The sequence below is a fragment of the Struthio camelus genome, chromosome 5 (genome assembly GCF_040807025.1).
Source record: "Struthio camelus isolate bStrCam1 chromosome 5, bStrCam1.hap1, whole genome shotgun sequence".
In the NCBI taxonomy this organism is placed as follows: domain Eukaryota; kingdom Metazoa; phylum Chordata; class Aves; order Struthioniformes; family Struthionidae; genus Struthio; species Struthio camelus.
The window spans coordinates 64,543,875-64,570,647 of record NC_090946.1 but is presented as its reverse complement, the minus strand read 5'-3'; positions in this window follow the sequence as shown (position 1 = coordinate 64,570,647).

Below are 26,773 nucleotides of genomic sequence, written 5' to 3'. Positions count from 1 at the left end.
TATTACTAACAAAACAGCTATGGAACTTTGCAGGAATCCCATCAACAAAGAGGCAAGGACTAAGAATAGAAAGAACCAGCTAGTTAATCAGAAGAGAAGGTTTCTTGTTGAGGAAGCTGTCCTCCTTGAAACTTCGGCTAGGGGGTCATTTTATCAGGCAGGACTCCTTGCGTGAGGTGTAATTTTTACTCTCATTGCTCAATCAGTATGACAGCTTTCATTCTAATGCAGTGAAAATCTTGGCTCTGGTTTAAATTATTCCCTGATGATTTCTTTAAAATAACAAATAAACATAATAACAATAAAATCTGAATATGAAAGATGTAATCAATTTAAATCTGTCTAGTTTGAAAGCTTTATTTATTAAAATAAAACAACCTGACAACAGCTGCCAGAAACTGCAGTTGACCACTCATATATAGCCTCAACATCATAAGAAAAATTATTTTTTTCTGAATAACTGTCAAGTCCTGAGTTTCTTATTCAGAGCAATTCAAACTGTGAAGTACAAGATTTCAGCACTGTAGTCATCTGAGTCTAGATGGTCTTTCTACAGTTTAATGTACATTCAAGTGATGTTGCTGTTTACTTTCTGGAATTGTATTGTAATCACATAAAACATTTTTGTGAATATGTTTGTTCCGCAGTTTGGTATTTTGGACAGTCTAAGAAAATATTTTGTTCTTTTCAGAGTTATTGCCATGAACAGTTTGCATAGGAGAAAAAAAGTGACTTTTTTCTAGTTAATATTCCTATTGTCTACCTAATAGTTGCCTATTGGAGCCAATATTAATTTGTAAAACCTGTGACTAGATAGTAGAAAAACACACATTTAACAGATCTGTATTTGCAAATTGTTTTATTTTTAGAGGTTTTTTTTTAAATGTGTATTCTAATTCCCAGAGTAAGAATTCAGGGTAGACGCTCCCAGTCAGATAGTCTAGAAAGAAGAATACTGAGTCCAAAGATCTTAAAATTTAATTTGAGGCAAAAGGCAAAAAATCAATTGTCTACAACTAGTGGCAGGCAGGCAGAATGTTACCCTATAGATCTTTCAACATTCTTCAGGTCACAAGGAGTAATGTAAAACAGGGACTGACAGGAGGAGCACAGCGTCGTTTACCCATTTTGCATTAGACGCTCAGTGTTGTTGCTTGCAGACCAAGAAGGGCTAGGAAAATAAGTAATAAGTGGCTATATAAAGCAAATGAAAGTGGAAGAAGAGGATGTGAATAATATATTCAAAAGTAATTTGAATACAGTAGGCAAACATAACCTGGAAATTGTTATCACTGGGGTACATACAATAGATGATTAAGTTTTAATGGGAAAATTGGTTCCCTTGGAAATTGAATCTAGATTTTCTGACTGAGGCAGAGGAAGGGTAGTGTCAGGAACAGAGCAGCTGTAAAGGAAAATTCTTGGATCACATTGTAAGTTGCATTTCTTCAGTACTTCCACTTCCTTGAAAACACAAATTAAATCAAAATTCAGTGTCTTCTGTTACTGGTGAAGAAAGCAGTGGGGTTCTTAGAGTGCTGTCTCCCTGAGAAATCACTGTGAGTTTCCTGACTAGGTGGCTCCCTATGAGATTCATATTAGATTTCCATAAAGAATACAGTAAGAAAAATTACCTTAACAGAAGAATGGGCTTTCAACTGTCACCGACAGGTCAGAGGAGCGAAGGTAAGGCAGACGTTGTTTGATCTGAATGTTGCCGAGAACTTAAGCATAAAAGAACTATGCTCAGAAATACTTTCAAAAAAGGGTTCCAGGCCTGAATCATTTATAGCCGGCAATCCTGCTGGCCTCTGTTGTCTAAGTAGGATGTAGCATTTGAAATTTAGAAAATAATTAGTTGCAAGGCAATACTACTAAGTAGCTCATAGCGCTTGATTGCAGTTTAGATGCAATCTAGTGTGGTGGTCCAGGAAACTGCACTATGAAATAATTTAAGGAGAATGCAGACTTTGTCTTTATTCACAGTATACACCTAAATAATGAGCTAGCAGGGAACTTGGTATAGGTAGATTTTGGAGACTCATAATAGAAGTGTGTATGAATGTTTAATCTCATTTGAGGCATGGCTACAATAAATCGAGAAAAAACACTGGTATCCTTGGTATGTCCTAAACCTGTGAAATGTAAATTGTAGAGAAATCTTGATTTGAAGTCAGCATACACAGCCCTGTGTGCTTGATATGCTTCTGCCTCTAATTCAAGAAGACTAGTATATAATATTGCTAAGACTTTCAGTGTGGAAGAGGAAAAATAGGGTCAAAAAAAAAATGACAGTAGTTCATGCACTATTACAGAAATAAATTCCTTCTGCACATGGTATATCTCATTGTATCTTCATCTGCTCTGAGTAAATTTTTTCCAGGTCAGATTTTGATAGCTTTAATACCAGTAGTTGGTATTTTGGGTAGTGTACTACTCACTATGTGTATCGTTGTTGTATAGCAATGTATAAAAGGCCGTATATTTTTAAGCCTACGCATGTAAGCATTTGATTAATGACAACTCTTCCTGGGAAGTAAGGGCCTCTGTAACTTGTTGTTTCTCGTAATACTTCAGTTAACTGTTAAGTGCCTGGTAAACTGATGAAACTAAAAAGGTATGGGAACAAGTATTTAAGATTCCTATTTATATAGAATGCTGTAAGGAGGAAGCTGGGAGGTTTCATTTTCACTAGTATTTCCCATATGTTATATTTCTCATCCTAAATTTGATTTACATGATACATCTGCTGTTTTCTCCTCACTGATCTCTATCTGTGAAAACTTCTGCCTGCATAAAATAGATGAAATTAAAACTTCCTCCCCAAGGGATAGCTTCAGTGCTTTCAAAGTCAAAGTGAGGACCACGCATCTTTAGTAGTATAATTAATGTTCTTTAAGTATGTTTGTATAGTGAAGAAATCTAAACTAGTTTTAAACCACCTACTTCTTAGGCCACTTGATGTATGGCCATGGCATGAGAGATCTGAGCAGAGTTTAATTTATCCTGTCTGACTTTTGGGGCTTGTCCTACTGAGCTAAGCCGTTGAAAGCCAACTCAAGTGCAGTCTCTGCTGGCACTGCAGTGCATTCACTACTCTTTGTTTTAAGTAATAGAAAATATTGCTCAGCTTTCTGATTTACTGCTTAGGTTAGATACTGAATTACCTAGATAAAAAAAAGATAAGATTAAAGGCAAGATTTTTACACTTTTTGGATAGATATGTTGAATTACTGAGAAATGATGTATAAATCACAGCACATTTCAAATTTAGTTCCTGCTTTAAGAGGTAATGCTTACATGAGAATCTTCCCATACAAAAAGAAGAAATACGGTGGCCAAATTCAGTATTTGCTACTTTTAGATAATGTTATTCCCAAGAATTGCAGGAATTGGCCATATTTAAATTGTTTTGAGGATAGTGGGGAAAAGTTGAACTGTCTGATTAATATATACAGTTATTTATAAAATAAAAAGATAAGCTATCTTTACATCTAGATACTTTTTTGATAAGTACTCATTTCAGTGAATTAACAAACATGAAACTTCAAGAGGCAACTTAGATCAAGCATGAGTCTTTTAGACTATTGATTTACTGTACTCATTGAGATTTGCAGTTAAAGTATTCCTGTCAAAAGAAAAGTACCATTTATCTAACCCAGTTTCCTATGAAAATACACTTAGGTGATTTTGGGAGTCTTCAATTACCTAATTGAATAAGGGAATACTTTATATCTCTAAGTTAGTAACTTGTGATGCTGATTATTACTCAATTTCCAGTAAAAGAGCATGCAATCTCCCTGGCTACTATATACCATGAAATATCTATATATATTTTATTAAAGAGTGTTGAATGATTAGTGGCCTCAAAAATAAAGATTAATATGCTGTGACATATTATTTTCGTAATCACAAAGGTGAGCGTATCAATTGCTTCAGCTGTATGAAAATTAAAATTTAACTCTCCAAGAGTTAAATTCTGGCTTTCAGATTACTTTTGGCAAGATTTCAATAATCCATAACATTTAAATTAAATCTGGTGTTTCTTAAAATTACTACTGCTAACTACTTTGCATTTTATTTGTCATTTATTTATCAGTCAACGCATATTGCTAATCTCTGCTGAAAGGGTGTTCAGAAAGTGATTCTTAATTTGAAGAATCATTTAGAGGTTTTTATGGTGTTGAACAAACACCGTATAAAGTTGAGGGCCAGTTTTTCAATATGAGTTTCCAAACAGGCACACACAGTGAATGTAAACATTATATATGTGATTTATGCCCGTGAAGTTCCTGACTCCTGAAAGCTAATGGCAGAATTCCCATGAACTTCAGTGTAGTCAGACTGTCTACACTGACTTCTAAAAAACTCATGAATTGATCTTCTGGGATTAAATTCTGAGAATACCTCATAACAAAGAAAAAAAAGATTTTGTTACTTGATTATTAGACATTTTTTCAGGAATTTCACTCTGTGCGTTGTCTTTGAATGAATTAATTTACTTGCAAATAGCTAGTGCAGGTTACAATAATAATCACTGTCATTAAAATAGGCTTTTTGTTTAAAAATGCCTCAGTGGTTGATCTTTAAAAATAAGGTGCACCCTTTTATGAATACAGGCACTGAGAAGAGTGCTTAGATTATAAGGAATATCAAATGACTTGCAGTTTCAAAACAAGTAAGAGGGAGGTATTTGTTCATAGAGCAAGTGTTCAAGCCATGAGCCTTATGTTATGGGTTCACATCATTGGTTCGTAAAGCTGTTAGACCAATTCCTGCAATACAAACATACATCTCAGGCTTAGGAAACTCCCGTACATGAAGAGAATAAAGCAAAGGAGAATAAACCAAGTGTATCACTTGGTATAGTGTATTCCTATACACTCCTCCATTTCTTTCATGTGCAACCATTGTTGACTTCTGTCAGAGACAACATGCTCAGGTAAATGAAACAATCAACTGCCTTGGCAAAAGTATTTTTTTTCTTATGGGGTTTCCTGTTTGTCTGCAAAGCATCAGTATACAAATAGGCATGCATAAGTGAAAATAAGAAAATGCAAGCATTGACCAGCAATCACCATCTACAGTATCATTTTTTATCAGGCCGTGTCAGTGGATTAAGGTGGTGGTATTTTTCAATCTAGAACTCATCAGATTCTTAAACTTTCCTAAAAGATCAGGCTGTGATTCATCTCACTTAATCTATATCCATTATTCTCTAGATATGCATTTTTGCTCTATTTCCAGTTAAGGAAATTAAATGATTTATTATATTAGATCCTTGATGTACTTTAGAGACATTGCAACACAGTGCAATTCAGCAGTGAAATAATTAGACCTAGCATTCTTCTTTTTGACTAGAACATATGTTGTAGAAAGTTACGTAGTCTTGATTTTCAAACAATAGAAAATCTCCCATATCCCTAGGTAATTTACCTCAGTAGCTAATGAGCCTCATTAAAAAAAAAAAACTTAAACCTTATTTAAGTTCTAAATTTTTCTAGTTTTGTCTTCCAGGTTGTGCCTATCATAATATCTTTTCATATTAGCTTGAAAAGATATTTATTCTCCCAAATATTTTCCTTAGAGAGATACTTATGATCCTGATTTGATTGAATCAGTTCTCCAATCTTTTTTGAACTGAGTATTTTAATGTCTTATTATAAGGCATGTTTTCCAGAACTCATGTAGTTACTGCAGATATTCCCTCAATTCTTTCCACTTCCTTACTGTCCTTTATGAAGTGTGGACACCAGAGCTTAGATACAGTATTTCACTCATAATTTTTGCTAATGCTGTATTCTGAGATAATATCAGTCTTGTATTTGCTTTAGATATTATCGTACTTCAAGGATCATATTCACCCTCTTATGCAAAGCATCACAGTAGGAAACAGTCTTCAGCTGATTGCTTTCTATGACTCCCCAGTCCTTTTCAGTCACTGCTTTCCAGGACAGCAGCTCCATTTTTGTGACCTACATTCTTCCCTCATTGATGCATAAGTTTACATTTGTTTGTATTATAACATAAGGTGTTTCAAAGTTGCTCTTTTACCAAGTGACTTATCAGTTTGAGTAAATGGTCCATCTCCTGCTATCATGCTGTCCTTAAAGACAGGCTAAGGCTGATCATCATCCCAAACTTATTACTAGCTGAAAAGCAATAGGATATCATCATGTTTAAGAAAGTAGTTCTATTTAAATATTTCCATAAAGATTGATTGTCATTTCATACGTTTGTGGGTTTGTAAGATTCATCATTGCGTCATGCGGTTTCACCTTTGGCTGACCAAGTTCAGAAAGTATTTTACTTCACAATAGGTTAATAGTTCAATTATAGGGTACTTAAGCACTAGGACAGATTCTATTTACTGCCAAGAGAAGAGAGCAATCTTACCAAATGATATTAACATTCTTCTTCCAAAGAATTGGGAAGTCAGTAGTCTGGAGCATTCTTGAATAAAATGAAGATTAACAATTCTTATTGAAGGGGAGAATGATAAAATGTTAATCTAAATAGCACTTCTTCAGAGAGATGGGGATAAGAGGTGGCACATATCCCAAATGAAGTCCCTTTTCTGTGAAGACATGTTTAAAGAGGTAGTATTTTCTTCAGAAAAATTCTTCAGTACCATGATATGGTAGTTATTGATGTCTATTGAAAGCTGGATAATATAGAGAAGATTCTTGGAACTGATGTAAGGATTGGCAGGTGTAAGCAGTTTTCTTTTTTCCGTTTATCAGCCTTTATAACCTTTTGAGCTGCGTTTCTGTATTTGAAGACATTGTAAATAATTTTTTTTTTTACTTTAACCTGGCTTTTCTCAAGAGCATTTTTGGAATAAGTGTCAAACAGCACATTCCATCCCTATGTGTGAGGCTGTCTTAGAAACTGAGCTACTGTACTGCTGTCTCAGGGTCTAGAATCCCTTTGCAATTTCCAGGGCATTCTAAGGATAATAAGAGATATCTCTGCTAAACACCATGGTTCAGTTTGGAATTTGCAATTTAATCTGTATAGGAGATGAATCCCACTGGCGTGCTGCAGAATAGTAGGGAACACTGCCATTGAACACTAGTGGTGATGGCGGTTTGCAGCTCTGTAATACTACAGATTTTTGTGTCATCTGCAAATTTTGTAAGAATTTTAGATTTGATTCCAGGTTATTAATAAATTGATGGACCATACATTGGTATAAACCAATCTGTATAGTTTAATACAAACATTTTCCTAGATGATAAGCAAATTTTGAGACCCAACAGTTAACTAGTTTTTTAATCATTTTGACTTTTGTATAATTCTCGTATTTCTGGTAAGCAAGCTAGGCAGAACTTAGACCAATACTTTACAGAAGTCTGTTTTGTCAGCCAAATTTGTAATTGCATCAAATAATTTTATAAAGTATATTTGACAAAACCCAGCCCTGTATGTTGATGGCAATAATTGAATTGTCATCTTCTATCAGCTTGTATCATGAAGATAAATACTAACAATTTTTACTTTTCAAAGATTTGATTATCGGAATGCCTACTAGAGAGTATACTAGTCTATAAGTTAACATTCTTTTTCTTACAACTACAAGGAGTAGGCATTTTGCTGACGTAATCTATATTCAAAATAAACTGCTTGCAGCATGTGAAGGTCATGGGATAATTTGGGATAATTTAAATGTAAGTAGAGGTCTTGGTTTGCTTATTGTTTTATGGAACATGGAAGATCTCTGTCCCAGCAGATTGAATTTTGGTTTATGAAGGGGATGGAAGAGCTAAATTTGTGCTAAAAGTGCTAACTTTGAGGAAGTCATATTACCTCTTTGTGATTGTGTTTTACCCCCTGTTGAATATGAATAATGATACTTACTCTTTTTAAAAAGCTTTGAGATCCTCTTATAAAATGTGCTACATAAAAAGCATTTTTAATTCATTAATTCTTTGCATGGACTCTTGAGGTCTTCAGGAACAATATTGGCATTGGATATCTTCAACTTTCTGTTTTACATAATGTCTTTTGAATTTTAAATACCAAATCTCTTTTCTCTTATAGAAAAGTCGATCAGGATTCTGATGGTCACATCAGCTTCAAAGAGTTTGAATCTGCAATGAAGTACGGACAAGATGAAGTATCACCACTGTACTTTGCCTAAAGTATATTCTCTGGTGAAAGACAAAGTGAGAACTTTAGATCTCAAGATATTTAAAAATCAATGAAACTTCATTTGTTTCAGTTAGCGTTTTAAGAACTTTGACTATAAACATAGCTCAGAAGAACGGCCTTTGAAGCTTTACTGTTGACAAGTAGGGTTTATTAATTTACATGTGTATGCGTGTGTAGAATACTTAAAATATTTGAAATCTCAATTGAGTCCCAAGTTCCTGGTTAGGAACTGCAACTGTATACTTTTTCATTTTGACTTAACAGATGAAAAAGGAGTGACTCTGATTTCCAGCTACTACGAAATGTATTTGTTCACTTTTTCAACAGTGCTTTATTGACAGAACAAAATATCTCACCCATGTACAAACTGAGTAAATATATGACTGATAATGCCTAGTCTTTTAAAATCAATAGTGTATTTGTTTTTCCTTTATTGTTTCATTTTCACAGTGTTCTATATATATAATATACTATACATTATTTTTAATTTTGTATTTATTAGTGAATTATCTGCATGATGTAGTTCTGAACAACAACAAAAGATTAGCTCAAGAATTATATATGTGCCATAAAAAATAAGGAAATAAGATAAGCATAAATACTTAGCTTTTCCCTTTTGAAACAATTTTTTAGAGTGGAGATAAGAATAAGTCTTTAAAGTATACATGATGCACCTTAGTCCAGCAGGCTGAAAATACTGAAGATACAAATCTTCAGCTGACTTTGAGTGAATAATTTGAATGTATGCACTTTAGCAAGATCAGAGAATTTTCCAGGAGTTGTGGGGAAGTATAAGACTCTATCATTGTCTGCACACCTATCTTCTCTTTCTCATTCTCTCTCTCTCTCTCTCTCTCTCTCCCCCTACCTCATCTAGTAACTGATTATGGAGATGTTCTTGCCTGCTTTAACTTTTATAAACCCATCCAAGCTGTGCTATGGTGAGATAAGTCCTTATTCAATTTGTTTTATCTCGGATCACTTACTTCATACTGCCTTTATGTGTTCATATTAATAATAATAGATAACAGAGATTTGATTATGGTCACTATATCTGATCATACAGTCAACTCTTTTGATCTATTTCTATTTACCTGACAGTTGTTAAATTACTTGGATTAGAGATTTGTTCTGAAATTGTCCAGAAGCAAACCCCTCCTCAAGTGAGCTTGCAGGCTATAGCACCTAGATAAATAGATAAATAACAAATAATAATGGACAGTAAGAGGAAGAGAATAGCTATCAATTCTACTCTAAATCAAGAGGGAAGTCTCCATTTTTTTTTCAAAATATGAGTGAAACGTGCCAGAATGTAATATGCGAGTAAAGTATTTATAAGATGATGTCTATGTTTTCTGTTCCTGTATGGTTTACATGTATAATATCCTACTAGACACACACAAAGTGGAATCTTTCTCTTCTTTAAGGCAGATAGTACATAAATGATGGGAGGAAATTGGAGACTGAGTATATCAATAGATATATCTGACTCTGTATGTAAGAACCAGATATCCATTAGGTGAAATGAGCTTAACTCAAATAGCTTGCTTCATGTGCTAATCAGTGGGAGAGAGCTGGTGTTTCCTTTGAAAGGTGATAGCAAGACATGCTAATAAATTGGGGGTTTTGTCTTAGAAATGCCATTTCCCAATAGATGAATGTTTTCATAAGAGAATCATCACCATGGATGTTAATTAGCAATATCATCACAGCTTTTGCAAAGATGCAGAAAATTGAATTATTATCCCACAGGGGTAGTCTCTACAGATCGAGACTCATTCGCAAGGAAATGTATGATGGTGTGCTGTACCATTACTTACATTGTATTTTTTTGATCAATAAACTTTAGTTTTCATGGTGCTCAATCCATGTATGTTTCCTAAACACTAAATCCATGCAGTATTGTTTTATTTTTTACTATGTTAATTTTTATATTATTTATTTAAAAAATAATTATCTATCTAGTTCATAAGGGGCAGCTGATCTGAGAAATTTCCAAGTTCTGGAACTGTTATGTTCTGGTACTAACTTTTATTCAACCATTAAAAAATCTATGACCCCTTTAGTTTATCTTTCTAGCCTGACTGTAGTTTGTTATTTGAATATCTGACAATATTTTCAGTTCATAGATGTTATACTACACAAGTATAATCTTCTGCTAAAGATTGTAACAGACAGAAAGGTCTTTGTATGCTTTTCCTTTTAAGAAAAACAAAATGTATCTTATATATGGCAAGAAGCTCTAGATAGGAAGGAGCTCTCTATTTCCTTTATTTTCATATGCTTTCAATCCTTATTGTCCCAAGGACTTGCAAAGTTACTGTAAACTTAATTACTGAGAGCAGAAACTCCAGGAGACATCAGTGAAATTATTTTACCATGTTGCAAAAGTTTTGTAGAAAAAACCGGAACTTTAATAAAGCGTTCTTGTTTCTCCTCCCATGAGGACTCACTGAAACAAACTGTACAGATGACCAAAACTGAGTGGACCTGAGTAGGCTCTGGTGATACTCTCCCTATTGAATACTTGAATAAAAATTAATTACTGGTTTATGTTTATCAGGATTTTGGCTAACAAAATGTGAAAACACTTCAGTTATTGCTACTGATTGATAAAATCAGGGATGACATTTAGTAGGTGGATGAAGTGGTGGGGTATTCTCTGTAAGGGTCTGGCAAACAATAAGAGTGCTACCTACCCAATTATTGGAAGAAAGAAATAATGTATTAATATTATATTCCCCAATATATTCTTCATTTTTGTATGCTTTCCGTTGCTGATGTAATGGCTCCCCTTTTGGTCAACATGAAAGGATCTGCAGAGCTAAGAACTATGAGCTGCTACAGCATTAAGCTCGCAAGCTACAACTCTGTGACAACTCACATCAACTTTAAATTGACATAAAATGGGACTATACACTCATTAGTAGGTTACCTTCTTATTAGGTTCAAAACAACTCTGTGACAACTCGCATCAACTCTAAATTGACATAAAATGGGACTATGCACTCATTAGTAGGTTACCTTCTTACTAGGTTCAAAACAAGCTCGTCTCAAGCATGGAAGTGATTTGCACCCAGAAGAAAAGAGTTTAATGGCTACCATCTCTGCCAGATCCTTGGGAATTGAATTGTGGCTGAACCTCCAGTAGTGAAAAGCTGAGCTGTGGTAAATATAGAGAAAGAGCCATAGCTTTTTCAGAAACAAGTAATTAGTCATATACCCTGTGGCTCAGCACAGAGGTGAATCTTCAGGATTTACTTACCAGGATGCTGTACAGTGTTTTTCAAGTTTGTGAGAAAAACATTTTCATACTATGCAGGCTTTTTTGTTTTCTGGCATCTCAGTGAATTTGCAAGCAGGATTTGCTTGTTAAGAATACCTGTGAAAAATATATTTACTTTTCTCAAATTGTCAAGTGAGGGATCAATTTATTTAAATTATTGCAAATAGATCCTTTATGTTCTGAGCTTGTTGCTACCATTTTCTAGCTAGTAGATAGATTACGTAACCATAAATACTACCAAAAGATATTTGTTTTGTTCTGCTGGGCTTCTGTGATTCACCATAGCTGTTGAAATCTAGTAATTTTCCTTTTAAAGGATTTGGGTATTTGGACAAGCAAACATTCCTGGTAGCTTGAACAGTGTAATATACTGAAATCAGGGAGAGCTTTGACTGAGGTAGAATCCAGAGGATTGAGCCCATACCAAGATTTCTGTCATTGAAATAGTTTGTTTTTTCTGCTGTATCAGATAATCAGTATTTTATCCATTTATTCAGTAATTAGAAGAACGCAAAAGTAAATGTGTACAGTACATCGTAGAATACATGATATGTCCCTTTAAGGTCCCCAGAATAAAACTTGTGTGAAGTGTTACCATGTCTTCTATCTTTAATCAATTAGATGGGTGGTGGCTGACAAGTCAAAACTGACACACAAAATGTTACAGTTCAAGGAAAAGCTTTGGCATGATTCTCATTTACTACAACATACCAGCTTTACACTTCTCTGGCAATGAAATGCAGTTATAAAATTATTATGAATTACAGTTGCATCTCTGCTTTGATTCCTTAACAACATTCTTTGAGTGGAAAGGTACTACAAGGTAAAAAAGAGTCAGGAAGTGTTTGTATAGCTTCTTGCGTACAGATTGCCAATAAAGACTTGAAAAAATATACTATGTCATTTTTCCATACGAAAAAGGAAGAAAAAAGGATGTTTAATGGTAGTTTTTTAAAGATCCATTTCTGACCCTCTTATTTATAAGAAATAAAAAGTCAGCGATTAATTTTAAAAGAACGCATAGGCTGCATATGCATTAACGCTTTGGCTCAAAGTATAGTGTGATCTGAAGTAAATCCCCTAATCTTCCCCACTTTCTCTGTATTGTTTCAGTTTTCAGTATGGTGCCTGCAAATTAGATTCATTTTCAAGGAAAGTAAGCAAGAAGTCCACTCGAGGTGCCCACTATACATGCTTCAGTGCCTAGAGCAGACATACGGATCTAAGTGAGTGACTGTCTTGCCACCATAAAGTCCTCCAGTCTACATCAAGGAGTCACGTACTATCAGAAACTCTAGAATGCTCAAGACTTTCTGCCATGCCCTAAAGTGCTTCTTATGCTATATGAATGGTGAAATAGCCTATGCACTTTGAAATTTGCAGTTGACTATTAGTCAGTATTAGAAGGACAGTGTTAGAGCCCTTGATTACCACACCGATAGAGGAGTTGCCTATCCCAAACATTAGCCACTAATCAGTAGGAGAGCAGGATTAGAAGTCAAGGATCATGAGGCTCCACAGGGTGATAGTCACTTCTGAGCACAGTTTTAGCACAATAGGGTGCTAAAACGTTATGTGGTTGTGGTGGAGTAATGGCACAGCCGGAAGGCTTGCACTGCTGTCCTGTACATTTGAAAATTTTGCACCAACCACCACGTCAGAAAACTTTGAACAAAATAAATGGTGAGAAATTTTACCTGGTAGACCGGACTAAGTCTAGTCTGTAGTACATCCCCCAAATTCCACATGGTAAGAGCCTTGGCACCAATCGCATCAATAAACTAATCTGCTGCTTTTTCACTGAATTACTTGCTTGTGTAGAGCTAGCCAGAGAAAGCCTGGTGCTTATAGTTGCTTTGATATCCATGCTTCAGTGAGAATCTCAGCCTTCGTCAGATGAAATCTCACACCAAGGAGGAGTTCTTCTGTGTGCACTGCAAAATGTCTAGTCAAGTTTGCATTTAGATGCATTTAGCTTTGATATGTAAGCTGAACATTTGAATACTTTGTTTAACCATTTAGTTTACTGAGAACAAGAAAACCTTAAAGAATGTAGATAAAGATGGCTCACAAACTAGTTGTGAGAAATGAGACACCTACAATAGTAAGTTTTAGGCTGAGTTGCTGCATTAAGTGACCTAAGATAGTCCTAAGTGTGAGAACCTTAATAACTGCAGAGCATTTATGCTAGAAGGAAAGAACTTTGAAATGCTTAATCTTTCTTGGAGAAGGCGGCTGTGATGTTAAATAATTGCAAAATATTCAGTGACATATTGAGGTATAACAGATGTTATGGAACCATGTCATAGTCAAACATTGTTCTAATTTTGTAAGTGTGATATATTTGTTAGCATTTCTATTTCTGGTGAAGGCCAATCTGGAGGGTTAGTAATATGTAATCCTACTGATAAAAAAGTACAAACAACAAGTCATTTGAAATTCTACTTTCCTGCTGTTGGGGGAGCAGCAAACGGATATATTTACTTGTCTCAAAAGGCCTTAGAAAGTAAAGGGCTTGAAATTCTGATTTCCGACAGCATTGTTTTGAAGGAGGGAGGCACTATTCCGGAATTGAAAGGCTCTCCCTGAAGAGAGCGTCCCTAAAGAAGGACCCCAGGTATCTTAGATTTTCCAGATCTTCATTTGGAAGATAGGTCACTGCCTGATAAGCTAGGACAAGTATTAGCATCTTGCTTTTAAGCTTTCTTTTCTCTGTGAGGCTCTTGATCTGAGTTGGTACCTGTAATTAAATATGGTTTTTCACAATTAGCTTTGTGAAAAAGAACAGATTTTACTGTTCTACTGATTTTACAAATTGTAATACCTAGCTGAAGTCACACCTGCAGGAACAATTGCAGAATCGTGCAGATGTTAGAGTCTAAAAGCCGCATCTAGATAGAGACTCACAGGGGTCTACCCCCCAAAATGATGAAAACTCGAGTCCTGACTGCCACACAACTGTGAAAACTGTTGTACAGGACAGATCCATCTAGTTCAATGTCCTGTCCCTGAGAGGGGGCAGTAGTGACAGTTAAGCATGTAGGATGTGCAGAGAGCGATGCTTGCCTACCTAGCACACTCTGTGTGTCCAGCAATCAGAGGTTTAAAACTCTTTTCTATTAAGAAGTCCCATATTATAGGAGTGACTCCATCTTGAGCCACACTTACTCCTTTCTCTGCTTTGCATAGCACCATTGTGATGTTTCCCATTTTACGTTCTATAGCTTTCATAGTAATAATTTGAGGATTCAATAGTGAGAATGAAGTATAGTTAATTCAGAAACGATGGTAGGAACCAGTTAGATTGCTCTTTATTTTTGCCATAATCTTTATTCACACATTATAGAACTTTACTATCATAAATATAAAACAAAAAAATTATATACCATAAAAAATAAAATTCAGGAAACATACTTCTACAGTATTTTAGCACGTATATAAATGTGAAGATCGTTCTTGCAATTTGCAAAACCTTTTAGGCACCTTTCACTGGAAGCTAACATCCTTAAGCTAAGTACTTACGCACTTTTGAAAATCCTGCAGGAATCAGCCTGCAAGTGCATTGATTGGGCACTTCATGTGAATAAACACAAAAAAGAATTTTAAAAACCAGACACATTTCGTAGACATCCTCACTCCCACAGTTCACTAAGAGCATGAGGTGCTATGCAGAGATCCTCACACTATTGATGTATTTATACGCTGCAGGGCAATATCATACGGCCTAGAAGCAAGGTTTGGGTACTATGCGCTACTGTGCTGAAAAAGCTGTGGCGCTCCAAGTTTTGGAGCAGCCCTTGCTAAGAGTGCTCTGCAATGCTCTCCCTCTGCTTGATCTCCTTCGTTAGACAAGTACCATTCAAATCTTTATGTAGTGCCACAGCCTGGATATATTACGATCAGACACGAGCTACTTCATGGAGAGATTTTCTCTGTTCACAGTAATCCATGAGAACAGCTGCAGATTTCTAAACCTAGCAAATCACCTAAATTTACTGGAGACAAATGGAGCTTAAGAAAAGTGAGTCATCTGGATTTATTTAAAAAATTATTTAATACTGAAACTTATTAGGTGCATTTAACAGAGACTGGTCAGAAACTATAATTATATTGTTGCCATCATTATATTTTGTTTGTAATGATGAAAATTGGCACAAGCTACAAGTTAGTATGATATATTAAAACTCAGATCAGGAAAGACTAACTCTCAAGCATGTAGAACTGAGGACTGTAGGTCAAGGGTGAGAAAACGTGCTAGATCTATAGTTTAGAGCTGGTCATGGCAAAAAGAACAGTAGGATCATAAAGAAAATGTTTGTGGCTCTCTGATTTGTACCAGTTCTCTATGGCAGTGATTCATTATTGTAGTTCTCTGTTCTCTAGGGCAGTTTTCTAACCATAGTTTGGAATGAAAACACGTGGAAATGGTGTACATAGGCCTAGGGACACACAGAAATGTAGGTACCGGAGTCCTACTGAAGTCCTAAGAACTTAAGAAATGCCTTGTAGTGTCAAATCACTAGTCTGGATAGCTCAATAGACTCTGTCCAGCTGTGTCAATAGGAAATGCTATTTAGGAAGAGCACAAAAGCCTGGATGCTACCTGTTGTTCATTCCTTTCATCCTGCCCCATCATCCACACTCACTGGATTAAGAAAGCTGGAGAGCACAGCCTTGCCTCCCTCCCTTATTTCCAGTTTTGGACTTTGCCCATGAATTTGTCTAATCCTTTTTTGAAGCTACTGATACTATCTGCCCCCAAGAACCTCTTGTGGCAACAAATTTCAGAAAGCCTTTCCTCACAGTAAAAAGAATCTTTTCTTTCATAAATCAGTCTCCTGCTAGTTTCAATGAATGTTCCTGGTTCTGACATTAGAAGAGACTGTGAATAACAGTCTCCATTTGCCTTAATCACTACTTTTATGATTTTTGTGAAGCTTGATCTTATCTCCCCTCAGCCATCCCCTCAGCCATCTCCTCCCCTGACAGAAGAGTCAGAATCTCTGTATTTCTTGGTCCATGGCTCCATGGCACAATGTATTCTGCAGAAGTACCAGCCGTCCACCGTGCTTCAGTGCTATCCATTCAGTTTTGCTGGCAAAACCATTTGGGTTACAAGCCTTTAGAGTCTTAAAGATGTATGAGAAAACAAGACATCTACATTTACAGGAAAATGTTGAACATAGACTGTTGCTACACCTGGAGTGGCTTGGACCCTTCCAGTCATCTCTGACAAAAGCAAAACCTAGACTGTGGCATAAGAAAATGTAAACAATCAAGGGCTGTCGTAGTATATTTATAATCTTTCGTATACAGAGAAGTAATTTACTGATCTTACACGGCACGCTCTGAATTCTAGGAAGCTCTACAAATAAGACTTTAAGTGCTAATTACTAGTGTGCAACAGCCTTCTGACCACAGAGGAAATTCTTCAGCAGCAGCTTTGTTCTCACTTACACCTTCTTTCTTTTAGAAAAGTTTTATAGTGCTTTCAGCAAAGCTTTAGCTCTTAACATGTACCCTGGTATCAAAGATGGAAAGCTGATGGACTCACATCCAAAAGAAGAGGTGGAAAACCACCCTGAATTATATTTTATTTCAAAACCTGTATCTAATTAGGCTGTAAATAAGTAAATTATTTTTTCTTTATGATACAACCTTTAACCGCAATCACTGTGGGAATGCATTTGCCCAAGAGGAGCTCCAAGACACTTTCCTGTGGTCTCCCTTGGAGCTGTTTTGTAAAAATGTATATCTGCCATTATAGCCTCTTAGGTGGTGCAGCGCATTCCAGCCTGTCTGACATGACTGCACTCACAGAGCAGATCAACTCCCTACAAAACACAGCTGAAGTTACCACAGTCTTTTCAAAAGGTCTGATATTAGCGGGAATGCCTTGCACTGAATGCTAGCTGCATAGCTGGCATTCAGGAAGTGGGACGTTTGCAGGGCTAGTTTTCCGCCATTTTAGTGGATTAAACTGACACCCTGACAAAGACTGGAGCAGGCCATGGTGGGTGGTGAGCTCACGAGGTCACGAACCTGAGGGAAGAGAGGAAAATGGAAATGCGAAGGAAGAGCAGAGCTATCCCCGTCCAGAAGCCAAGAACAGTTCATTTGTCTCCCTGGATCTCACAAGGATGTGCCCTATGCACCTTGTATAGCATATCAATCAAGTGTCCAAATGTGGTAAAAATGACCTATCCACTTCATTTTTTTACAAGACTTTAGTAATCTACAAACTAACACAACCATTAAAGAATAATGTATTAATAAAGAATACAGATCACAAAACTAGTCTTTGTAGGAAATAATTAAACACATATATTCAGTGAAGGTTCCTCATGAACAGTTACATATTGAGGGTCTTTGGGATGCTGGAATCCCTTTATTATATGCTACCTCGCTTTTACAAAGTAATTTCAAAATCCAAATGTTTAGTACTGAGTCAAATGCCTTATGGAGGCTATATATCAGAATAACACTGATGCACCAAACGAGTTATTTCATAGGAAAATCATGTCAAGTTTATTTAAGAGGATCTGATCTTAAAAAATGTGTTGATTGACATAAATATAGTACCTTCCTAAGATTTTTTATTAACTGAGTACTCTATTCTCTCTTGTGTGATCTGCAATTTTTATTTACATTTAAGCCATTTTTTGTCCTTCTTACACTGCCAAGGGATTTTAGAATGAGTGTAAATGTAATTTATATTCTGTTGAACATCCATTTGTGTTTCTACATTAGCATAAAACGTCAATACGGCAAATGAAGATCATAGGCACAGTTATTTTTAAGTAACTTTGCCTGTGGTTAAAGTTGTGGGCTTCTCTGGGAGCTTGCACGGTTGAGGGGTGGAGGGTGTCGTGGTCCTGGGCTGCAGTTCTCCAGCGTATCTCAGGTTCGAGGAAACGCTACAGCTTCCAAAGTGAGTGACAAGGATTGAAGTAGCTATCTTCCATCTCTCACTAGAGCAATTTTCTTTAGTCTTTCTGCTGCACAGTGGTTATGGACGTGACATCCTATTATTACATCAAAATGTTGAGATTTCCAGGCGATAAAATCTCAGTTAATATAAGGACCCTCCGAGCACGTGTGCCTGGGAAGTCTTCCTAAAAATTCTTCTGAAGAAGAAGCTGAAGCCAAAGCAAATGTTACATAGATTGTATTTTACGGTTTTCCAGAGAGAGACTGAGTCTTCATACCCTGAAATGAATAACTTCAGATTCCTCTCTATTTACTTATCTATCTACTTTTCTGCAGCACGAAACAAAATTTAGACTTCTGTTGCTAAAGGTGTTAAACACAGGAGAAAAGGTTTAAGTGTCTTACCGTCTTTAAAGAGTCCTGCTGAACTGTGCAACAGAAAAGCTAGTGGGAACTTAGTAAGGACATTGTTTTGGACAGCAGAACTGGAAAGCGTCCAGAAACAAACTGGACCAGCAGTGTCAGTGTTATGTCAGGCGGACCGGAGCATGTCAACAGAATTGACAAAACCTTGGAAAATAACACTAGTAATACACTGGAAGTACAGAGAGAAACACCCAAACAGATGGAAATTGTGGTTTTCACGCAAAGGAAGTTATATTAACATAGAATTTCTTTGTTTGATATATATCTATTCCATAAACATGACCGTAATGGCAATACTAATTGTGTCTGTTGATTTGTAATCCAGGTCACCTGATGCAAACCCAACAAGGGCAGAAGGACTACACAGGCACCGCTGCAGGTAAAAGTGCGATTTTCAAAGTGTCTGTGTAAGTTAGTAGCATGCCTCACTAGAGTTAGATACATGTTGCTCAATACCTTGGACCTTGACATGGCACATAAAGCTACCCATGAGCTAATTTATGTCAGTAAAAAGTGGTTAAAGCTAAGCTGCTTTCAGTATCTGAGCAAGCTCCTGTAACACTACTAAAGGGTGTCTCTGCACTGTGCTCCACAGCAGAGAAATACTCCTGGACATTTTTAGTGTATCCCACCCATAGTCAGTGGAACTGCAGCAATGCCAATGAGGATTTTATTTTGTGATTTCTGATGTTAGTGTATGAAAATAGTAATCTAGTTACATGTCAGCTCTGTTAGAATTTTTGATGGGAGATTTGCAACTACACAAAGCATCTTTTTACTTAGAAACATACATTTTGATTCAAAAATCTTTGATTTCCAATAAACAAGAAACACTACAATATCATTTTATAGTCACTTTTCAGATCGTAACAGTTAATTTAACTGTACAGTTACACCATTACTATACATAATAAAATGTATATGGTGTTCATGTATCTGCAATACAGAGCTGGGGTTATCTGAAACTTTGTGTATTTATGACTTCTAAGGCCTTAGTGTTCTGACCATCATGGTCAATCATTGCCCATACTCGTTTCTACACCTCCTCGGTGATACCACGCTGGAAACTGCATCTGAGCCAGTATAAAATCTTTTCCTTCCTTTAAATACTCATGGCCACTATTTCAGGTATATTTACTTCAGGAACATCTATCCCTGCATGGGATCCCATTAGGCCAAGTACTCCACAAACATGTCTAGAAATGAGTGTCTACCTCTAAGATCTAGGAACACATTCAATTCCACTTTCTTCCTGCTAAGATAACCTCCTACTCCTCTATTTTCTGAGCCATTTACTTATCTCCAGCTACACAAATAAAGCATTTTTTTGCACGTTTTACAGAACCCACCAACGCCCCTTCCTGCATCAATCAACAGAAAACCTAAATATTTAACCTCTGTGAAATAGTCTCTGATATTATCATAAAAACTGCATGGGCAACAGTATGTTGGCAAGCTGTATTTGATGTTTCTCCTCTGTGTGCCAGATAATATATGTGCATAATTGCTCAAGAGTCGTCTGGTTGAAACTTCAGATGTGTTGCTCTGATAATGAAGTGCTGATTCGGTCCCACACATGAAACAGAAGTGTGTTTAATGTGAACCTGCTTGATTTTGTAGTTCCCTCATATAAAAAAAGACCAATGTGTTGTCAAAATCTTTCTAAAAATGTGCATTTAATAATAGTTTTTCCAAATGGAATGAAAATATGGCTGGAGGATACCTGATTGTTTTGGCCTTGAAAAAAAGTTAATCTTTCTTATGAACATGGAGTGGAAGTGGGAAGCCTCCAGCCCATTTTGTCGCATACTGCTAGGGCTTCCCTGGCACAAGGAGGAAATATTAGGGATGAGCGGGATTCGGAGGCAGTAGGAAAACAGCAGGACTCAGCCCAGCCTCTGCTGCACTCCCTCTGACACGAGTGTGTATGGCGTGCATCAACCTCATCCCCCAAAACAGAGGTGGGGTGTCAGGGCAATTGCAAAGAGCCTAAGAACGCATTGGTCCCAGCAGCATGCTTTAAAAGACCAGGTAGGTAGAAAATCACTGCTGACAGCCTGGTGACCTCCAGCAATGCGAGGTAAGCCACAGTGGAATGGGTTTTTCAACCACCAAAAGCCTTTCAGGCTTGGTTCTGTTACTTGCCATATCCCTTCCCAAAAATGTGAATAATATGAATACACGCAGCGTAGAACTGCAAATGGTCATTTGCCAGGACATTCAGGTTCAGCAGCTACTTGAGGATGGAGAACCTTTAGCGAGATCCCCAAGGATGTTGAGGACTGAGGAGCACTTGATCATTGAGGAAAGACTGAGTGAATGGGGGCTGTTCACTCCGAGGATGTGAAAACTGAGCAAGGAGATGGTAATGTTGTTCAAATGCACAAAGGAATGTTTCAGATATGAAAATTAATGTTTGTCTTCGTGTCCACTGACAGTACAAAAAAATAACGTGACTTAACTGCAGCAAGTGAGATTTACTTTAAAGCCAGGAAAACTCTCTAATGGTCAGGGAGTGACTGGCTGGGATTGTTGCCTGGAGGGGTTGTCAAATGCCCATTACTTGGGGCCTCTAAGAACACATTGGACATAAACTTGCCAAGAAAAATTTAGGTGTCATTGATTCTGCCACAGGGCACAGAGATGAAATAATGACCTCTGATATCCTTCCAGCCCTTTTTCTGTGGTTCTGTGTCTTCTGCATGGAGGCTGCTTGTCTTCCATGCCTTTCTACCAACATTCGCACATAACTCATTACTCAGCTTAGCTCTGCCCTTAGCAATTCTTCACTATGACCTGTATTTGAGACGAGAAAACTGTGAAGTGCCTCTAGACAATATATTTGGGTTTTCAAAGCATTTTAAAAATTTGTTTGTCTACCTGATCATGTACTTTTTCAAATCCAGATTATTGCCATTTGAAATGTGTGCAAAAGTGATAAGGGAGGTGACTAGAAGCTTATTATTAATTTGCTGGTTTTATCTTTGGAAAATTAACATTCTGGCAAGGAATTTAATTGGGCTTTTTTGCTAATTCTCACAGTGACGCTTTGTTTTTTCCTTTTGGGATTGCAGAGAGAAACCAGCATCTGGTGTTTGAAGATGCTAGGGATTTACACCATATTATATATAATATCTGTACTGTAAATAAACAAAATGAATAATTAAGTAAATAATGAGGTGTCCTGATTGAAGACTTTTCTGACTATATCTGTGGAAAATCAAAAGCATATTTTGCACTCCTGTACTTTGTTCTTTGTTGGGCATCTTCAGTATGTCATTGCCCATATGGATCTTAGCAACATATTTTTTCAAGCAGAAGCCAGAAATAGTATTAATCAAGGTCGACAGATACCAAGGAGGAGCCTTTTGCTCTTTGGTTTTGTTTCTGTTCATATTATAAAGGGTAAAACAAGACTATTGGAGGATTTTTTCCTAGGTCAAGCGCTGGACCTAGATGCAACCTGTCAATTTGTGATCTGGGATTATTTAAAGTCTAGAGGAGACGTGGCAGAGCTACATTGGAGGCGCTGTGTGGTCTGTCTTGACCGGAAACACTATTCTTGAATTCCTAGAGTATTTTTACTTTCTGGCCATGTGGATCATGGGGGTTTATTTCTCTTGTTGCTGGAGAGGGTTTCCTTTACTGCGTTAGTGGGTGAAACACTGCATATTTACACAGTCTCTCTGCGTTACATGAATCAATGCCATTTTTAATTTTGGGAAGAAAAATTCAGGTTCCTATTCTCATGTTTTTAGGACTCCTGAGGTAAAGTTGCCTCTCCCTCCTCATCAGCTTCCAAAACACCAAGACTTTAACTGCATCTACTTCCGATATGCTGCTTCCCTAGGTAAGGTATAACAAATGGGTAGATTTTGGAGTGGGTGATGGTAGGAAGTGTTGAGATACTTGGTGGGTTGGTGGCACATGGGGTGATTCCCCCCACCACAGCCCGTGCAGCAGCGTAAGGAAGCCGGCGAGGCCAGGTTCGGTCACAGCACTGCCGCGGGCTGTCCTAAGTGCACTCAGAGTAATGACTTAATTCTTCTGTTCCTTGCATTTTTTACAAATATAAATTGAAAGCCATCAATCGGGTTTGCTGATTTCAATCACCTTTAAAGAAAAAGGAAGTGACTATCAGGCATCTCCATGCACATGTGGTCTTAGACAAAGTGAACACAAATTTTTTTTTTCTTTGAACCTGTTGTTAACATGCTCACGATCAGAGCTGTGCCAGCCGGTTAGCTGAGACCTGGATTTCTCCAGCTGCAGCAAGGCAACAGTAGTCACGTCTCTTCCGTGAGAGGATTTCGAGTGAACTTTCTGAAAATTGAATACAACAGAGCAAGACTTCCCATGATTCTACAGAAAAACATGTCCGTCTCCCCTTTGTCCTTCGATTATGGGGGAAACCTGGGCCAGGGCAGCTTGAAAATGTGGCTGGAATTAACGTTATTCCAATTTCAGCTTTCCACCTTGAAAGCTGCTGCATGTAAGTAGCATGCAAAATGTTTATATGTATATTTGATATGATAATTACACTAAGCACCTCCTCAGCACTTGCTATGCAAAAATATAAGAGAAGCTAAATTAATTGCCAAGGAGACATAGTGAAAACTGATGATGGGGTAGGCCTGACATCCTGTGCCAAGTGCTCTGCAGAATATTGGTCATTGGTTAAAATCTGTTAATATCACCTTAGGTGAGCATCCTCGACTTTTTTGGACAAGTCCCCCAGCACCCCGCTATACCGCTGTGCCGTTATGTCCAGCCCAGTGCCAGCACGCCTCTGCTCGCCTCTGATGGAAAACCGCAATTATCTCGTTCTGAACCACAGCAGTGCGAAAACAAGTCAAAAAGCATTGCTCCTCTGCAACATCACCACTCAGGTTTGGTGAAACGACAGTTTCCTGCAAAAAAGCAGGAGTTTCATGTCTGCATTGAAATGCAGCATTATATAACGAGTCCTATTCCCGGTAACATGACATGAAACCCTCAGACATCGCAACTACACAAAGTATGGCTTGTCCGATGTTAAACCACCAGCAAGGACAAACTATTTTTAGAGCTGTCATATATTATTGCACCTGAGCTTTATTTGTCTTCTGATTAAAAGAGGGTTTTCTTCAGATAAGTTCACTTGAATTTCATACTCATTTATGAAGTCTTATGTTCCAATTCAATTTATTTTAAAGCAGATTCTTTGGGGAAAATTATAAAGCTAATTTGAATTGATTCTTTGGAGATTCAGGCTTAAATGAAGTGCCATAAAATTGGCAGTCAAAGTGAAAAAATAGAATTGAATTTTATACTTGTATTACTCAATGGACACAGGGATCTTGCTCTTTGCTGCTCCTAAAGGTTTCAGTGTAGTGTGTTTCAGACAATTTAAACCCACCTAAGAATTAAACTTCACTGAAGTTTTGGTTACTAAGGAATCTGCACAGGTTTCCTTGTGCAAATGTATTTTATCAGATTATAAAGTTATGACTGACAGGATCACCAAGTTTCTCATTCTCTCCTTCCAGTTTTTCAACACTAATTCTATAAACTCTTAGTGGTATTAAACCCAATTTTTGATAACTAGAATCAAGTTCTGTATTACATATCAGGAAGATGGTACTGTAGCATTTAATTGTGTTTGTGTTGGAGTAGTGTCCTTCACCTGCAACCTCCTTTTTTTCCATTTCCATATCCACAGGCTCACGCTTTGGCAAAAATAATTGGCTGTTCTGGGTATCCATCAATTTGGAGTCCCAATTTAAAACTTTTTTTTTTTAAAGTCTGAGATTGGGGTAACAAATGTATGGCTTCTTCTGAAATTGATGTCTCTTTTAGGTTTCAGGATCCCAAATTATGGGGCATCTAAAATCACTAACACTTTCAGAAAATTTAGGCCATCATGGTAATTCATTATTGAGAGAGTCAAAATTTGGTCTTACAGGCTTTCTGTCAACAGGTCAATTTTGAGGGTTTTTTTTTTTTTTTCCCTCCCCATAAAGTCTGTAGACAGACCTAGAAAAATGAGACCTTTTGCTTAACAGAATTTATGCTTTTCTGTTACTGTTTGATGCATTTACAGCTTAGGAAATTCACAGAAATAATGGCAGAGGAGCTGGTTGTTCAATTTCCTGTCACATAAATTATCAGCTAGATGTTCATTATTCCGGCCCAGCACCTGCCTTCCAACCTAATCAGAAGCAGAAGTGAGGATATGAAAAGATGCACCAGAGAAAACTCCATTCCACTCCGTTACTTGTTCTGCACATACGGTTCTATATTAGAAACAATTGTTATTTTGTATGAGTAAATACATTAAAAATACTTTCAAGAAATTGCTTTGTTCCAGATTTCTTTGTGTGAAAACAATTTTATTAAAAAAGACCTTGAGTCCCATGACTTTTTTCTGATGTGCACAGCTTTCCAGAAAGCATTAGGAGCAGACATGCTTATTTGCCTTGGCCCCCACTGTTGGATACCTGAAACTAGACACCAAAGTTGATATTTAAATGTGCAAATGAAAATCTCCCAATCTTTCACACGCGCTAAGTTGCTACAGCTCTCGGTGATCTCAGTGGGAGCTGTGGCTGCTCAACATTTGGAAAAATCAAGCTGTTTCAAGGGAGCTGCTTGGTGAAGGAGGCAGATGTCAGACTTTCAGTACCCTGCCGTGATAGTGCTTGGCTGAGCCTGGGACGGGACAGGCTGGAGGAGCAACACATTGCTCTTGCTTGCAGCCCTGCCGAACCAGTGGGGATTCGCGGGCTTCCTGAAAGCGGAGGTTGACGCCTGCTCTTCAGAAACTTTCTTCTCGCCCCTTTTTCCCTAAGACATTGAGCAGAGTTTGCCAACATGCTACCAGCCGCGCGAGGGCCTGGAGCTGGGCTCTGGGACGCGGCGCCTGGTGCACCTCAATCACGAGGTTGACTTCTGGTGGGCCAAGCTGATCGCTGGATCCCTGGAAAACCTGCATCATCTGTCACCGTGACAAAAAGCATGATGCTGCTGCATACCTGTCCATCAGAGACGAAGACCTGTATGATGGCTTTACATCAGTGGTGAGAATCTGGCCTTTCCTTTATGGAAAATGAAGTAGCTTCCGAATGCTGCACAGGTGGAGAACGTAACGTCTGTGGGCTGAGACAGGCGGTGTGCAAGGTTTGACAAGTAACCTCCCTCCTGCCCCCACATTCCTGTAAGTTGTCCCCTTCCCTCCAGCCTGGCTTTCCGGTCCCGTGGTCTCCGGTGGCCCCTCAGGCTGGGCAAGCCCGCGCCGTTTCCCCAGCTTCCTGGGAAACCTACCTCTCCCGCGCCCGCCGCAGCGCCGCATTGCGGCTGCTCCCTGCAGCCTTGCGCGTTGCGAGCAGCCTCTTTTTGCCTGTTGATCTCACTGAGAGATTTTGCTTTTCTCCAAAGAAGGAAGGTGGCTGGCAGTTTCTGTGGAAGATGAATTGTTATTTACGTGGTTCTTATTTATCTCTTGAAGCTGAATAAAGAGCTATAAGAACCCCAGCAGGGTTTGAGGGATTATTAAGTCCTGTGGCAAAAGGATGGATCAATATGTGATTCTGAGGGGCAAATTTATTACAGTTAAGGTCTACAGTAAAGTATACAAATAGAAAGCAAGATACTTTATATGTTTTAGAAATAAGCCGCTTTGCAAGAGGAACTCATTGCAAAAAATTCAAATTAACAAAGATTTTAAGTTTTTTTAAAGGCCTCTTCTTTGAAATTGTAGCAAAGTGGACCTGTTGTTTATCTGTGCCTGAGTTTCTTTTCCAATATGACTGTTCTCCCACAGATATCTCTTGTAATTCTAATTTATTAATAAACAGATCAAACTGCGTGTGGCTGTTTATTTGATCTTGCCATCAAGAAATAGTAATACAGTACAAATAATTCTGGTTATTAGCTGATGGAACCAAGCCTTAGAGCGCATGAGCCCCAACAGCAAAACAGCCGCCTATCTGTCTAGTC